The sequence below is a fragment of the Cyprinus carpio genome, chromosome B9 (assembly GCF_018340385.1).
Source record: "Cyprinus carpio isolate SPL01 chromosome B9, ASM1834038v1, whole genome shotgun sequence".
Taxonomy (NCBI): domain Eukaryota; kingdom Metazoa; phylum Chordata; class Actinopteri; order Cypriniformes; family Cyprinidae; genus Cyprinus; species Cyprinus carpio.
This window is the reverse complement of record NC_056605.1, coordinates 29,223,094-29,241,664: the sequence shown is the minus strand read 5'-3', so window position 1 is coordinate 29,241,664 and position 18,571 is coordinate 29,223,094. Positions and strand designations below refer to the sequence as shown.

Genomic DNA, 18,571 nt, shown 5'->3' with positions numbered 1-18,571 from the left:
TTTGAGATCCCGGTCTCATGAAAATGCGTATAAATAGTATGCCAAATAAAAACAAAAACTCATAGTATTGATACGTAAAAATGGACTATGGCGTGAATATGATACGCCACGTTTCGCATGGATATAATATGCAGTTTTCGCATGCATATGATTTTAAATTTGTTGGTGTGCATATGATATGCAGTTTTCGTGTACATACGATACGCATCTACCCCACAACTCTAATCCTACCCGTTGCGTAGCATATACACGCCAAAGTCCATTTTTGTGTATCAATACCATGAGTTTTTGTTTTTATTTGGCATACTATAATACTATTACGCACTTTCATGAGATCGGGTTGGCTTTGACAAGACCACCATTAACAAAGGACAACTCAAGAGTTAGTTGATCGTGTATCATTATTTTTTGAAAGGTGGAGATGCTGAAACGAACACAACTTGAGAATCTGAGTAACAAATCACACTCACACTGTCTCTAATTAAAACACAATAGTGACAGATGGGCCTTCCCAAAAAATACATTTTCAAGTTTTTGTCTAATTAAATGTGCCACTCTTTCCCAAGCTCAAAATGCAAACACGCAAACACTGCATATGTTGAATCATACAAGCTTTTTATATACTAAATACTTTTTATTTAAATACTAATTCGTTCCCTCGATTTGCTAAATTGTGCACACGATTTATAAATCGAGAGAACAAATTTAAAAATAAAAATCGCATGCACGTTTTAGTACATCGAGGGAATGGATTAATGTGTATTAATATAGTTGTGTTTTTTAAGGGGCTGTATGTAATGTGTTGCTGTGATGATTATTTGTATTGTTTGTGGGTTTGAGCCTTTTGTCTAAAGGCAATTTTCTACTCCATTGGGGATAGACAATAAAGCTTTTGAATTGAAGTGAATTGAATTGAAGTGAATTGAATTGAATTGAATTGAATTGAATTGAATTGAATTGAATTGAATATCACCGCAGTAAATTGTTTAGGAGACAAAGGGTTACCATTTAGACAAATATATTTTTTATATTAAAAATAATTAATATATTCATATTAAAAATGCATTTATATATCAATACATGCTATACATTGTATTAGAGGTATAATATTAAAATAGTGAGAACGTGTGCTATCAAAACATTATTGCTTTTTTTTTCATCTTGATTGGCATCTTATCTAACATGCTTGTATAAAGACATGTCTTTGTTTGATTTCGTAAACATACGGCTGAAACTGATTTCTTTTGCCTGTAGATTCAGCAGCAGTACAGAAAACACTGTTTTATTGTCTGTGGCTCAGCTTGCACAATTTCAGAGCCTTTCAGGTGCTTTTTGTCCACAGCACTTTAGCTACGGAGGCTAATGGTACTACAGTGCTGCTCACCATAGGCTTAAAGTGGCTGGACTCACTGAAGTTATGTGCACACGATGCCTACTGCTTGATCTTTCCTCCACCATACCTCACCTACAGCTGTGTTCCATCCCAGTGCCTTTCCTAAGATGACTGTCATTGTTTTCGACGTGTTTAATGATTTATTTACTCTCACACCTAGCGTGCAGCAGCGATATGTCCTGGAAAGCTCTGCGCCGGCTGAAGCTTCAGGCCCATTTACCTTCAGTTGAGCTCAGCCGAATGGACGGAAGCGCCTCTCCTGCCTGCTTTTAATGTATTCGTTGTCTTTTGCGCATAAATCCCACAGCGTGGAAGACTGCAAGCGTTTGCCTAGCAGAATTGGGAGGGTTCAGGAGGAGGTGAACGATGAAATGCGATGAAAAAAGAGCTCTCTGAAAGGATTTTGGCCAATGATAGCGTTGTCAGTGTTGTTTTAGCACCCAGATTAGGTTGTTTTATGCATCATTTGATCATCATGAGAAGATATACTGCTGTCATGAAAATAAAAAGTGCAATTTTTGATCGTGGAACAATTAAATGATTTCAGATAGTTGTTAGTTTCATAGTTAGTTAAGCATTGTATGTTTGATTCATTAAGAGAATCAAATAAAAGAATCAGCTTATTCTTAATATTGCACTGATGGATTCATAAGAGACTTTCATTCAGGACTGGACTACACTATTTGTGGGGTATATTTCTCATCCACTAAAAAGAACCAAATTAGCAGAATCTTTCAGTTGAGAATTGAATGACACGTTTTTGTTATATGTTTTGATTCGGTAAAAATAACTGACTCATAAGAGTCATTTGTTCGGCAATCGGTCTTTGATGGTTGCACTCTAAACTTTGAATCTCTAATAAGAATCAATTCATAAGATACTTTCATTCAGGAATTGGACTACACTGGTTGTCCTGTATGTTTTTGATTCACTAAAAAGAACTGAATCATAAGAATCCTTTATTTGGAAATTGGATGTCACTGGTTTTCTGCATCCTTTGAATCACTGAAAAGAACCAAATCATAAGATTCTTTCATTTGTGAACTGGACAATACTGGTTTCTCTGTATGTTTTGATTTGGTAAAAAGAACCATCTAGTCAAATTTAATTCAATTGAGTCAGTTGTTTGGAAACCAGCTAATGCTGTATGCTTTAAACCACTAAAATGAAGAAAAAAACAAAACAAAACAAAAAAAGATTCATAAAAGCAATCAGGTATCAGACTACATTGGTTGTGCTTTGTGTTTTGTATTCACTAAAAATAACCGAATTATAAGAATATTTCATTTGGGAATCGAATGACGCTGGTTTTTGTTATATGTTTTGATTCAGTAAAAATAGGAGTCATTTGTTTGGGAATATCAATCTATGCTGGTTGCACTGTATGCTTTGAATCTCTAAAATGAATCGATTCATAAAAGACTGTTGTTCAGGAATCAGACTACACTGATTGTGCCATATGTTTTTGATTCATTAAAAAGAACCAAACCATAAGAATCATTTATATGAAACTGGACCACACTGGCTTCGCCATATGTTTTAATTCAGTAAAAATATCCAACTCATAAGAGTCATTTGCTTGGGAGTCAGACTATGCTGGTAGCACTATGTGCTTTGAATCTCTAAGAAGAACCAAATCATAAGAGCCTTTTGTGCAGGAATCAAACAACACTTGCTACTGTATGTTTTTCAGTCACTTATAAGAACCGAATCATATGGATTTGTTATATGTTTTGATTCAGTAAAATCCTATGTTTGTTCAGGAATCATACTTTGCTGGTTGCAGAGTATGCTTTGAATCACTCAAAAGAACTGACTCGTTAGATAATTCTCTCACAAGACCGCTGTATGTGTTTGTTTCACTAAAAAGAACCAAATTATAACATTCCTTAACTTTGGAATTGGATGACACTAATTTTGCCAGATGTTTTGATTCACTTAAAGGAGCTGAATCAAAAGTGTCTTTCATTTGGTTATAGGTTTTCACTGGTTGTTTTGTTAGTTTTTGATTCACCAAAGAACCATATCGTCACTCTTTTGTTTGGTAATCAGTCTACACCGGTTGCTTTGTATGTTTTTTAATCACTAAAAAGAATTAATTCAGAGTCATTCATTCTATAATCAAAATACACCGGTTTGAGCTTATGTTTCAGCTTCCCAGTTTAAATACACATACAGTATCATGCCGCACTAGACCTCTATATATAGAGAGCTTTTTTGTAAAAGATTATTTGTTGTGGTATTTTTTTGCTGTGATAAAGTGCTGCGACTTTGGAGTGAATTCACTTTTTGTGTGTTGAGAAAGACGAGGCCATTCCTCTGTTTACAATAACAATAATGTTATTGCTGCTTTTCTGGCATGCTTTAGGCACAGTTTTGCATCATGCTGCTCCATTTTGCTTCCCAATTTTCACTTCTCTTCATGTAAAATCCAATATGTACACCTACACAGAGCACTGTGTGTGATTTGCGGCTGATCTCAGAAGTCCTGATGTGCTGTGCTGTGATTTGTACATTATCTGTAAAAGTTGCAGGAATAATCAGACAACTGTCTGTCAGTGCGATCGTGACAATGAATCTTGATGCCTTTGTTAAGACTGTTGTACAACAGTATATCCCTATTGCTACATTCTGATTATTTTTCCATGATGATTATGATGATGTTGATTATTATTATTAATATTATTATTAGGTATACATAAGTATATACTGAATATATACTAAAGTTTTGTGTCTATACATTTTTAATGTTCTCACTTCTGCTCACCCATGCTACATTTATTTTATAAAAAATACCTTTATACCTTAAATACCTAATATTTTTCTATTTGAATACTTTGTAAAATGTAATTTATTCCTGTGATGATAATCTGAATTTTCTCGAGTCTTCAGTGTCACATGATCCTTCAGAAATCGTTCTAATATGCTGATTTGATTCTTATTATTATCAATGATGAAAACAGTTGTGCTGCTTCTAATTTTTGTGCAAACAGTGATACATGTTTCTTCTTTGGTAAAAAAAAAAAAATAATAATATTAAAATTAAAATTGATTTAAAATAGAATAATTATGTAATACCAATCATTCTAAATGTTTTTACTGTCACTTTTAATAAACTTAATGTGTTTAATGTGTAATTTAAAAATAAAAAGAAGGGTGTATTAACCTATAGCTATTATTAAGTACTTGTGGCAGCCAGTGGAAACAAACTAAATAAAAATCATCCAACAATAAACAGCAGCAGCAAGTGTTCCCGCATCAGTTTATTTTTCGTTCTATATAGTGAATCCGCTGTGAAGATTATTGTATATTATAGCTCACCCTCATGACCTGCTCAGAAATGATGTGAGTTGCCAGGTGCTCATGAGTAATTGGTGTTGCGTTAGGTAAACATATGGTCCTATTTGTGTTCAGATGCTCCTACGTACCTGACTAATTTATATTTTCAGCGAGTGGTTGGATTTTTTTTTTGTTAGGAATCTTTAGTTCTGTATATAGCCTACTCAAGGCAATGCACTCTTGCTTTAGTCTCATAGATATACAATACTACATTCTGCCAGCTCTAGCTTTTGTAAACCAGTTGTAATTTTAACTGTGAAAAGACTAATAATGCTACAGTAGATGTTAATTGGTTAAGGTCCCTTATATATATACAGTAAAATAAATAAATAATTAGTATATAAGTGTAAATTATTTTTTTTTTTTTTTTAATTTACATGAATTAAAATTTATAATGTGTTTTTTGGAGTTTTCTGTTTTTTGATTCTCATTTAATAATTAAGTATTTGATTTAAATTGTGTTTTTTAATAAATCCTTTAATTGTTATATATATTAGGGTTTTAACATTATGTTGTTTAATTAATATTTATTGCATTATTTTAGTACCATGGTGTTTTGTTTTTTTGTGTGTGTGTGTGTGTGTGTGTGTGTGTGTGTGTGTGTGTGTGTGTGTGTGTGTGTGTGTGTGTGTGTGTAAAACTCTGCACTATGTATTAGTATTTACCTCAACTTGTGGAACTGTATGTTTTTTTTATGGTGTTTTTCAGTAGGTATTTATACAAAGCAGATTTTAGTATGTAGTATTTTATTAGAGAGTTTTAAACTGTAATATTTGCAAGTTTTCCCAGGTGTATTTATTGTACTGCTGCCAGTCTATTTCAGCAAAAACTACACCACTTTTTTTTTTTTTTTTTTTTTGTTTTAAACAGTGTACATTTGTTAGATTATGCATAAAACAAGGAAAACTGTTAGCCAATAGGAAAAATTGTTTTATTAGTATTAATATACATTTTCTATTTATTTCTATTTTCTATTAGTTTGGACTTTTCAAATATCTTTCTAAAAATATTGCCTAAATAATATATCTATATAATATTTAAAAATATATTTTTTAATATATATATACTGTATGCCAAAATGTCAACACAAAATGTGTTCTACTCTCCAGTCTCCCCCAAAAAATTCACATGAAATTTACCAGAAGTAGCAAAGAAATGAATTCCTAGATGTGGCATAAAAAGGTAGATATGAAATGCTGCTACCATCAGATGGATACAGCAGTGCCCTTGTGTGCCATTATGTTTCAGCAGAGACTAATACATAGTTTTTTCAGAGTCTAATACATAGATTTCCATTCACTGGTGCTCTCGGAGGAGCTTCTCGGACTCCTGCTGCCCTTCAGCATGATAACGAGACCAGCACTGAGCCAATATGTTAACATGATAAAATAAAACAGCATCAGCAATCTCACTTAAAACAAATGCCTATTGCTTGCGCTTTTCATGCAACAGTCTGATTGACATAAAAACATTAGCACACGCTCATCATTTACATATTCCAGCTTCAGGGACTGAACTAAATTGGGCTTTGTGAGCACCAGGCAAGAAAAAAAAAATCAATCAGACGATTAAATGAGTGCAGCTACATTAAGCTGAATGAAAAGTTTTGATAGATTGGAGCAAAGTGGGGAAGCCAAACAAGCTCATAAAATGTGCATTAATGTTACATTATTCCATACAGTGGGGATTTGTTATAGAGGCAGTGTTCATTTTATAAGCTTCCTAATTAACATTCACATGCTTTTAACACGTGATTTTTTTAAAGCAGCACTAAGGTTTTATATAAACAAAAAAAGGTAAATGCAAAATTTATCTCACAATTCACACTTTTTTCTTTCAATTCTGAGTTTATATCTCACATTTCAGACTTTGTTGAATTGAGCTGAGTTTATATCTTGCAATGCTGACTTTTTTCTCAGAATTCTGAGCTTACTCGTTACAATTCTGTTTTTTTTCACCACAGAATAAAAGGTTATCTCTCACTATTTTGACTTCTCTCTTTAGAATTGCAAAATATAAACTCAAAATTGAGAGAACAAAGTCAGAATCGTGAGATAAAACAGTTGCAATTACCTTTTTTGTTTTTTTATTCCATGATGGAAACAGGATTCCATAATAAAGTGCTGCTTTAAAAAATGTGTCACATTACAAATAAACAAACAGCAAATAAATAAACAAAAATGTTGTTGTTGTTGTTGCTGCTGCTGTAATTATATTATATATATGTTATTATATTATATTATTATAATTATATAACTATATTATTAGTGGCTGTAGTAGTAGTATTTTAAAATAATTTTAAATATTTAAATAATTGCAGTTGATTAATGCAATTCAATGAAAATCAATGCAATTGATTTTGCTTTATTAAATAGACAATATTTTATAATAAAGTATTATATATTTAAAAATATAATATAGAAAAGTTAATAGAAAGTTATAAAACGTCTAAAGTTAATAACATTTAATGGATATTTTCAAAATTCTATTTTAATATATTTTAAAATATATTTTAGCTATGCTCAGCTGTGAAATATTGATTAGAATATTCAAAATAAAATATTAAATGTTTTTCAGTGCAATTAAATTTCACTTCAACATGCTGTTATCTGAAACAAAACTAAAATTATATTTAAAAAAAAAACTTTCATTGAAGTAAAATAAAGGTTATCTGAAATTGTCTTTTTATTTTTTTTATTTCAGCTGGTTGACAAGGCAACATTAACTAATTTTAATTAGTTTAACTTGATGTACTAAATAAAACTTAAACTGACATAAAAAGATTAAATCTATATAGACATTTAAAAAAATAACAAAAAAATAAAACTAATAAAAAAGACAAAGCACACAACAGATTTGATACAAATTTGGCTAAAGATAAATAATAAAAAAGAGAAAATATATTTTTAAAAGCTGATTTGAAATATTAATAAAAACGATAGTAGTAGTATTTCAATGATACTAAATGATACTAAAATAACACTGGTTTATATCTTCCTACTCTCTAGCATTGTATCAGAATTTGATCAAAATCCTTATCCAGTAATGACAAGAAAATTGTGAAAATGTATTAAAATGCAATGGAGATTCTTGTTGAAAATGAAAATGGGAATGAATGAGGAATTTCATTCTTTAAATTCATGAGTTGGTCTGCTGTTTGTTCATCAATAACAGGGGAGTTTGTTCTGAACAGATGTATTTGAGCAGGAAATAATTTGGCTGGCAGAGTATAAAGAGCTGTGTGTGTGTGTGTGTGTGTGTGTGTGTGTGTGTGTGTGTGTGTGTGTGAGTCAGTTCTCAAGGCTGCGGGCCGTGTTGACTGCTCTCTTCACACGCTTTACAAAAATTGCTGTGTTGGTTCAGATGACGCATGATGTGTTTTACATAGCGATAGGAAGAGGAAGTCAAATCAAGGTTGTGATCTCCGTTCTGTAGTTTCAATAATACAATCCAAAATGATTTGCGCTCAGAATCTGTGAAGCTCAGAGGAGTGAAATCGCAGGAGAAGATTGCTGCAGTTAGGAAGCCATTCACAGATCTCCTTGGATAACGTCTTGAAATAAAGATAACCGTTTGATCCACGAGGGCAGATCAGACATCGAGCCACACGGACAGAAGCTCTGAGCTCAAACTTCAGCTTGATACAAGTTTGACACAATACATTAATAACACAGTACGCTTCAAAACACTGCATATGCTTACAGTTTAATCTGAATGAATACAGTAAACATAATATATGTACATGTACATAAATAATAAAAGTTACAAAAACACAGCAAAAATACTAAACTTTTATAATACTAAAAAAAATTTAATTGGTTAAAAATATTAATAAAAGCGATTATGGTATCTGAACGATACTAAAATAAACATTGAGCAATTAGTTTTAGAGGTCAAGCAAGTTTTTACATTTTGATTATCAGGACAAAAATGTTTTTATTTAGAATTAAATGTACACTACTGTGCGTCATGTGATACTGAAGGCTTGCTTAATGAAGCTGAAAATTCAGGATTGTTTCACAGAAATTAAATTTTTATATATAATACATTTTAAAATATATTCTAATATAAAACAGTTATTTTAAATTGTAATAATGTTTCACTTTTTTTACAATATATTCTAATAGAAAACAGTTATTTTAAATTGTACTGTTTCACTTTTTTCTTTTTACTACATATTCTAATAGAAAACAGTTATTTTAAGTTGAAATAACGTTTCACTTATTTTTTTTTTTTTTACAATATATTCTAATAGAAAACAGTTATTTTAAGCTGTAATAATGTTTCACTTTTTTTACAATATATTCTAATGTAAAACAGTTAATTTAAATTGTACTGTTTCACTTTTTTCCTTTTTTTTACTGCATTTTTGATCAAATAAATGCAGCTTTGGTGAGCATTAGAGTGTAATAAGAAAATAAATATGATCAGTTTTGATTTCAGTTGTTGGTTCTCTCAATCATTTATTGACTTGACCATTTCTAATGTGTCTGTTCCACATGACAGATCCTGCACTTCACGAGCGAAAAAGGCTCATGTCATCAGAAATTGTACAGCACATGGGGAGTGACTTTTATGACTCTGAGATGAACTGCGGTCTGCTGCTGCTTCAGACAGGTCGGTTCTGCCTGAGAAATAATGCCGCCCATTACCCATAATGACTGCCATGGGAAGGGCTGGTGACAGGCTTCACTCCTACACACTCCTTTCACTTTTTTAGTCTTTAGCCGGGCTTCCTGATAACATTAGAAAACACACTCTGGAGATCTTAAGATCAAGTACATTATGTTTGGTTGAGTTGAGTACATCGTTTGTTTAAGAAGTGCATTGATTGGATTTTCTGTTAGAGCTGAGGTGATTTGTTTATTGGTGGTGTCTGTCAAGAAGAAGGAAGGAAAATTTGTTTATATAGTTTCTCTCCAACATGAAAAACTGGCAGATGGGAAAATGCATGTTATCTTTTCTGCATGTTAAACGTTAAAACATTTAGCTCCTACTGGAATATAGTTTGCATAAATGAATAAATGTAAATGTAAGTTTGGTAAAACACAGTTTCACAAATGTTCACATGAATATGTGCAACCATGAGTTCACACGATGTGGATCATTTTTTAAGATGCGGAAATGGACAAAAGCCTGAAAGTTCCACCCAAATCAAATCGACAAGCCTTCTGTAATGATTTTCAGTAATGAATCGATATAAACGATTATTGCAGACTTACCACAGGGTTATTATCATTAACTAAATCTAAAATTAGTAAAACATTTTTTTATTAAAATAAAGCTGAAATAAATAAAAAATATTAGATGAAAAACACTGCTAACTTTCATTCAGTTTAAGTTGAAGCACTAAAATGACTAACTGGACATAAAACAACAACTAAACTAAAAGCAAGTAAAGCAAATTATGTAGTAATATTGTAAAATGAACAAAAAATGACAAAAGCACATAACAATATTACCAAAAACAGTATTAAAATTATTTTTAATTAAATATAAATAAAACAATTATATTATTATTATTATTAATAAATAATATTAAAATTACACTGCTTTACCATTGTGGCTTGCAAGAACACGGTTTTGAACTAAGTTTACGTTGAAGCACTAAAATTACCAGCTGTAAATAAAATAAAAACTAAATAAAACTAAAACAGAAATAGAATTAAATTAAATAATAATATATATAATAAGTAATTTTAATAATAATAATAATAATAATGATGATAAAAGCATGAAACAAAATTACTACAAATTAAAATGAAAGTAAAACAAAGTGTAAAAATAAAACAATTCAAAAACTATAATATTATTTATATAACTTTTAATTAACACTGGCTTAGCATCTTGACTTACAAGAACTAATTTTTAAACTCAGTTTAAGTTGAAGCACTATAATGATTAATTGGAAATAAACTAAAAACTAAAACTGAAATTAAATTAAAAATTATTATAAAAAAATTTAAATGGCAAAAACACACAACAAATATAGACTAAAATGTGAATAAATTAAAATAAAAGTAAAACTGAAAGTATTCAAATAAAAGCTATTTAAAATTATTAATAAAAACTATAATATTTAAATGATACTAAAATAACACTTGCTCAGTATCATGACTTAAGAACACTCTTTTTCAATTTTTTATACACTGACTCAATTATTAATTTCTTAATGAAAATTAAATGAGAACTCTGACGTTAGAATTTTTACGAACATATATAGTGTACAATAATCAAAATGCATTAAAATCATTTATTCAGTGTCCTCTAATGAACTGAAAGCAAGTGGAAAGATGCATTAAAGTTAAAGCAGGTAATGGACTTATGAGATAACGATGCTTTTTGGAAACGTGCCATGGAGATTAAAAACTACTTACTGTACATGCTACTTACATTCCAGACGTAATGCTTCAGGGAACCCAGTTTCTTTCCTTCTTTCTTAATTTCACAATTAATCACTGTTTTGACAGTGAAAACAGCTCTGAGCTTTGTGAGGTGCTTTAAACTTGTGGGTTTTTTTTTGTTTGTTTTGTTTTTCGGAGAGAAGTACATTAAGAGCGCCTGAAGCCCGGGCGTCACACTGTGCCACGTCAGCCTTTCACCGTTCACATCCGTGCGATTCCGGAAATAAGTGTTTGTCTACCAGTAATCATTCAATTATGTGTTATCGTTTGAAAACACAAAGTCTGGCGTCATGCAGAGAGGTCTTATCAAGGCCAGCTTTAATTAGAAATCTGGTGGTAAAGGGACATCCTCAAGAGGGGAGAAGGCATGCTTTGCCGAGACCTTCATGCATCATTAAATGGCAGCCGGGATAAACGGAGCCTTTCAAATGGAAAGGAGATGATGATCTGAACCAAATGGGAAAACACAGCACGCATGTATGTGTTTGTGCGTATCTGATGCGCCGTTCTGGTTTTATGCATTATTTAATAATCTCTTGCTTTATACTTTTCTTAATATGTGGGTTTTTTTTGGTGCATCTGCAAACATGAGATCCTGAGGGGCTGTTCACGTGGGATGCGCTCATGCATTCCGTCTGCGCTGATATCTAATATTGGGTTTGTGTAAATGTGCACTAGATGGACGTCCTTGGTGAGTCTTTCCTTTAATGCAGTACATTTTTTATTTTGTACCATAAACATATACAGGTTCAATATTAAACTCACAAATTCACAGATCAGTTATCTTTGAAAGTAGGTCTGAATTTGAACATGAATCGTGTTCATTTTTGTCATTCTAACATAAAAACTGGACCATTATGAAGAAATATATTCCTTCATTTTTAATAAATCAAAACATGTTTTCTTAGTTATATTGTTTTAGTGTTCAGTTTATAGGTTTTTCCTGTGTTTTCAATATCTCTTTCCACTCTGTCGCTCTTTTTAAAAATAAATAGATCCTTTAACTAATAGGGTGAGTTGATGAGTTCATGACCTCATCCTGCAGTAAGTGACATCATTTTGGAGGGAAAACAACAGTACATCAGTCAGTATTAGCAAAGGATTTGTGATATTTTGTGCGATAAGTTGCTTTGTGCCACATTCATCTTGTTTTCTGACATAATGCTAATCTTTGTATTAAGTTCATTAATATATTGAATTAGCTTTTATTTTTATATTTTCCATTTTAATTGTAAGTTTAGTTTAAGTTTTAGATTTAAACATATGAAACATTTCTTTCAGTTAGTTGCATTGGTAAAGAAAGTTTTCATCTAATGTTTATATTTTATTTTATTTCAGATTTATTTCAATTAATAAAAATGACTTTGAATAATTTTAACTTTAGCTTTTATTTCCACCCTGTTAATTTTTCTTTTTCTTGTCATCGTACAAAAAAAGTCTGAAAATGAGCATATTAGTTTTTTTTTTTATAAAAGTGTTACTTAATTCCATTGTGGTCTATTTTTAATGCAAAATATGTCCTGCGTAAATTCCGAAAGCCATTATTTACATCTAACCACTGGCAGATTAAAGTTTTAATGGCCTGTCTTATGAAACTCGTACTGCACTCCTGCCATTTTGATCGTTTCTATAGAAATGCAGTTTTGTAAATTGAAAATGTCATGTGTTAAAGTAGAAATGTCTTTATTGGTTAGGCGTTTGAGCACCCTGCTTTCAGATCAGTGTGAGACTATAAATCACAGCCCTTCCTCTCTGATGTATAGAGGACAGTATAATTGCTCTCTTTACTGAGTAGACTGCAGAAAGCTAAACCTAGCGGCTAGAAGAAATGGATGCCACCGCTTTGATGAATAGGCGTCTTCGCATTGTTCCTCTACTACGGATTTGCCCCCCGCAGAACCATAAATCACCATATACATTCTATCTCCTGGTTGTTTTGTGTAATTATTTCACTGGTTTGTAACGTCTCCCCGAGGTTCAAGATATGACTTGTGTTTCCCTTTCATGAATATACATGGCTTTGCTGGATGATTTGCAATGCATGCCAAATGGGAAGGGGGTGACTGCTTTCGGCAATGCAAGTCAAATTTGAATGAGTTCAGGCCTAGCTTGGATCCTGCCTGTAAAAACCGAAGGAAGCGCTGTTTTTCAACATTTCCTTGGGAGTTTAGCAGTTTCAGTGCATTAGCTCCAGCGGATCTCATTAGATTTCAGGTACGGCAATGTCTTCCTCTGTGGCTGCTTGTTCTGCTGCAATGTGCTTCGACTTTTTTTTTTTTTTTTTTTACATGGTAAATAGATGTTGCTGGTAGAAGCTGATCTTTTAGATATTTACCTGACATCTTGTATTGCAACTTTGTCTTGCAGGTAGCATATAGATAACTCATGCAATGACACAAAGAGGAACTGAATTGTAATTCAACAGAGGAACTGCATTGGTCCAATGCCAGTTTTTTGACAAAACATAATTACAGCTTTACTTTTGACTAATTGTGCCTGTTTATGGCCTGTCGTTTTTGTCAACTGATTAGACATGCTTTTCTAAACAAAGCAAAATAAAAATAATTAACAGCCATCAAAACAGGTTTTAATTATGTCATACAGCTTGATAAAAAGTCCACTACGTTGTCTTTACAGAACTATAAAAATAAATGTTGACATGGAAATGTGATAATTTAGAGCATGGAAATGTTTTTCCATAATCATTAATAATATAAATGTTGACCCTCATGTTGTGTTCTGGTAAATTTGGCCCAGAGAGCTTTTTTTTTTATCACATTGGACTAAAACATACAGACTTTGCTCACACAGAGTATAATTTGGATATTTTTAGGAGATTCTCCCCAACTTGTTAAACATGTGATGTTACCGGTCAAATATGACTGGCCTTCAAGTTATTTGTAAATCTCACATTACATTATGTTATTACAAATATTGGATTAAATCTTTTTGTCAACATGTTTTCTTTCAATTAGCACAGGTCACGTGCTTCTTTTTGAAGCTGTTTGTTATTTTTTTATGGATTACATGATTACATATTATTCACACAATGGCAGTAAACTATTCATAATTTATTGATTCACCCCAATTCTTATTCCTTTTTAATTTAAATGTTCCTTTCTATGAGACTAACAATTATACAAGTTACTAAACACTGCCGATACATAGATTCATAGATATCATTTCTTTATATACAGATACCTTTGCTAATTATTAATATTGGAAGGCTGGACAAAAATATTTCAAACCTGGAAGACTTTGGCAGTGTAATGTCATGTATTCATGTTTATTAATTTTTACGTGTTCACGTAATGTAGGGATTCCCAAGGTTTTGACATTTTTATAATGTCATTAAATATCAGCTTTTCATGAACACCCTACATTGAAGAAGTGAGGTGCATGAGCTCACATCAACGAGACCTACGAGCAATCAGTTAATAAAGAAATACAAAAACCTGTGCTAACTGAAAAAAATAAAAACAAACAAGTTTACAAAAAGATTGGATCCAAGATTTGGTGGTCATATACCGTAATGAGAGATTTACAAGCAATTTTTAAAAGGCCATACAATTTGTAAAAGGCCTATCATTGACTGTAAATTACTGTAGGTAAAGAAGTTTGAGCATAGCTTCAGGGTTATTTTTATTTTTTTAAATGTAGTGAAATAGAATGAAAGTACAATTTAGACCATTTATAGTCATACATGCTATTGCACTCAAAAAAAAGCAAAATAAAAGTGAAAAAAGAGTTTGTTTTTTGTTTTTGTTTTTAAAGAGTTTGTGTCATTGATGTAAGGAAGCGCCAAAATAGAGGCATTTTTATTGGCATATTGCCAATTAATATATTCGCAGTATGCTTGTATGATCTGAACCAAATATGATCTTATGCAAAACTATAGATGAAACCTATTAGAGAAGGGATTAGTCACAGAGATATGAAGCCGGGTTAAATCAATGCAAGAGAGATTAAAATTGCTATTCTGATTGAAAGCCAGTGGTTGTATTTTAAGGAGTGATTGGACATAGTGAGGAAGGTCGAGCACAGAGGAACTGACTAACATTTTGCATTCAAAACTGGAAAATACAACAAACAGGCCTGTTGCATTTCACTTTAACATTTTATGTTGTAATCTGGGTTTCGAAATACAAAACAACCACGCATTCGGAATTGATAGCTTGCCCATGTCATTTAAAACATCTTCATCAGAGTATTTCCTCACTCTTTTTTGGCAATAATCACACTGCTGGTGCAGATGTAAATAGACAGTGAGTCATTTGCGAAGCGGATGCTGGAGAGAATGGTTTTACTATCATTTAGTGAACATTTGGATGGCCGTGTGTTTGGCAGATGTGTCGATACTTGTGTGCGTGAGTGACAGGCTCTAAGTACTGTGTGGGATTCTGTGAGTCTCTGGCTGTCATCCCAGTGTTCTGTTGCCATAGTGATCCCCTGTCAATCACACAAATGAGCGCACCTGTTGAATCAATTAGCATTACATATAGCAGTTTTTTCTTTCTTTATTTTCCCATCGATGCTCATCATTGTTACATTTGGCTGTAGTGTTAAGGAGAGATTCAGAAACACTAAAAAGCTATTTAGACCCATGCCTTCTAGTCAGCTGCCTACATAGGCAGCCTATTAAGGCATCATTGGAGAACAAAGAGTGCCTTTATCACAAACCACCTTTTTTTTGGATAAATTCACATGTATCCTTAATGCATTACCTTATTGCATTGTGAATGCTTTGTACTATGTATTTTTATGCTTATTAGTGACAGGGGTTTTATCATTGACTAAAACTTGACTTTAACTGCATTAGTTAATATGAATTAACTATTAAAAATACTTCTGAAGCGTTAACAAATCGTAGATGATAATTTTGAAATTTACTAATACATTATTAAAATTAAAAGTTGCATCTGTTTATATTATTTAATCGACATGAGCTGCTGTATTTTTTATTAATTCATGTTTAAAAAGATTAATAAATACTGCAATAAATGCATTGTTTGTTGTTAGTTAATAATGCATTAGTTAAGTAATGAGATCTTATTGTGAAGTGTAATCCTAAACCATAAGAAAATTACATTTACTTGACATAAAATGCACAACAACTGACATAAAACAATGGTTAATATAAATATGTTATAGTAAAACAACTAAACTTTTACCAAATTTAAAATGAAAACAGAAAATGTTAAATAATATGCTAAAAAATATATATTTTTATAAAAATTCATTGAGAATTCTATGTACTGTGTTTATGCTTGTTAGTGTTTTTTTTTTTATTATGAATAACTAAAACTACAACCATAAATAAATGAAATAACTTTTGAAAAATCTAAAATGAAATAAAAAATGCATATTTTATTTCAGCTAGTTGCAAATACAACATTTGCATTCTCATTTGCACTTAGTTTAGTATTAATGTAACTAAACTAAAATTGAATAAAAACTAGATGTATAAACCTAATAAAAATTACAAAAACAACAAAGAATCTAATTCATGATATTAATAAAAGCTATATTATTATCTTAATGAGTACTCTGTTAGCTTAGCAACATAACAACTTCAAATTCTATTATAATTAATTGTAAATTTAATGTTTTGCACGTTGTGTGAGATACTAGTTGTATGATGCCCAGACTAAGAGTGTTCCAAATCATTCACTTATGAGTCTCCATAACGCTCTGAATAGACTGTAAACAACAAGGCAGCACACTAGGTTTTGGAACAGAGCATGCATGTTTAATTTTCTCAATTGATTCAGCCTTAGATAGGGGTCCATGAATAAATCCATTCATATACAAATTCATCAGCGTATGAAACAAAAGCAGTGCGTGCACCTTACGAGTGTTTCTATCAAGCTCTTAAAGAAAGACATTAGCAGATAACAGCCTCATTTACAAGAGGAGCACAGCATATTGACACTTAATATTATATATGCAATAGGCTAGTAGTAATGCAAAACTATTGATGAAAAATATTAGAGAATGGGTCACAGAAGCCGGCTTAAATCAATGCAAGAGAGACTGAAAAAGCTATCATGATTAAAAGCCAATCTGCTGTATATTCCTGCCAGTGGTGGGAGAATTGAGAAAAATGACTGGCCATAAAACTAATTTTTGCCGTATTTTGTCCCTAAGAATAGGATTTATAGCTGTAGCAAGCAGCACAGGTGTCGCTCAGGATGAGTCAGTCTCTGTGTCTGCGTGAATCTGCACCTGTCACAAATAATATGAAGATGGATTGGGATTTTGTTCTTATCAGACATGTTTACTATATATAACTATAACTATATATATATATATATATATATATATATATAATATTATATATATATATATATATATATATATATATATATATAGATATATTTTTTTTTTTTTTTTCTTACTTAATTTATTGATCTATTTCTTAGAATTTTCCCTTTTCTTTTAAGTATTTTCTTAGTATTTTCTCTTTCTTTACAAGGTGCAATTTTAAAAATTATATATTATAATATTGTATACATATACATATAATTATACATACATATATGTATATATACTTAATGTATACATATACATAATATATATATATATATATATATATATATATTTCTTAGTATATTTATTAGTTATTTATGTCAGACACTGGTAATGTGTCCCGAAAATCAGCTCGGATGTGTTGTTTTCGATGTTGAATTATAATACAAACACACACACACACACACACACACACACACACACACACACACACACACACACACATATATATATATATATATATATATATATATACACATATACACAAACAGCATTTGTGAAAAATTTCACATGGATTCCACAAATTACATGCAATATACTTAATGATAATGTGATTCTGCTTTAAACAATTAGTAATATAAAATATAGGGCAGGTTTTCATTTAAAATCATTCTTATTAAAATTTTTGGAGTGCTAAGGTATTCAAAACACAGAATATTTGATGTCATTGCACATGCAGAGCAAATTACTGCAAATTACATTGTGAATCAACGTTGACTTTAATCTTGGAGACTGTATGTACTGGATTTATTTACAGCAATATTAAACCTGCCACAATTTCTTATTAAGTCAATCAAAAGCACTTTAAACCCATCACAGCAAATCAATAGCATAAAATGCATTCAGTCCAAGAGCGAGCTTCAAATGTGTCTCAGGCTAAAACCAAGTAATAAATTGAATCCACACACTGCTTATCTGCGTAGAGTCGAGATCTGTGGCCGTTTCTTGTTTTAACAGGGGCATTCGGCCTTTTGAGGTCGTTATCTGCTTTTACAGACAGAATTTTCTCCCTGCTTTTCTGATAAACACGCCGTGATTGTGAAATTATCTCATTCGATGTGTGTGTGTGTGTGTGTGTGTGTGCTTGGTGCTGGCAGCTCATCTTGTAGGCTGCCTGGAGAATGAT

At 31.5% G+C, this 18,571-nt stretch overlaps 1 protein-coding gene across 8 annotated transcripts in view; it reads left to right on the top strand.

Moving 5' to 3' along the window:
- The window catches only part of LOC109087828 (beta-1,3-galactosyltransferase 1), a 141,279-nt gene that overhangs the window by 114,466 nt on the left and 8,242 nt on the right, over positions 1-18,571 (top strand). For 3 of the 8 annotated variants that reach the window (XM_042731853.1, XM_042731851.1, XM_042731852.1), the window contains exon 4: positions 9,239-9,349. The exons of the other annotated variants lie outside the window; for them this stretch is intronic. The gene's annotated coding sequence lies outside the window, so the exon portion shown is untranslated. The remainder of the gene's footprint in view (positions 1-9,238; positions 9,350-18,571) is intronic. 8 annotated transcript variants of the gene reach the window in all.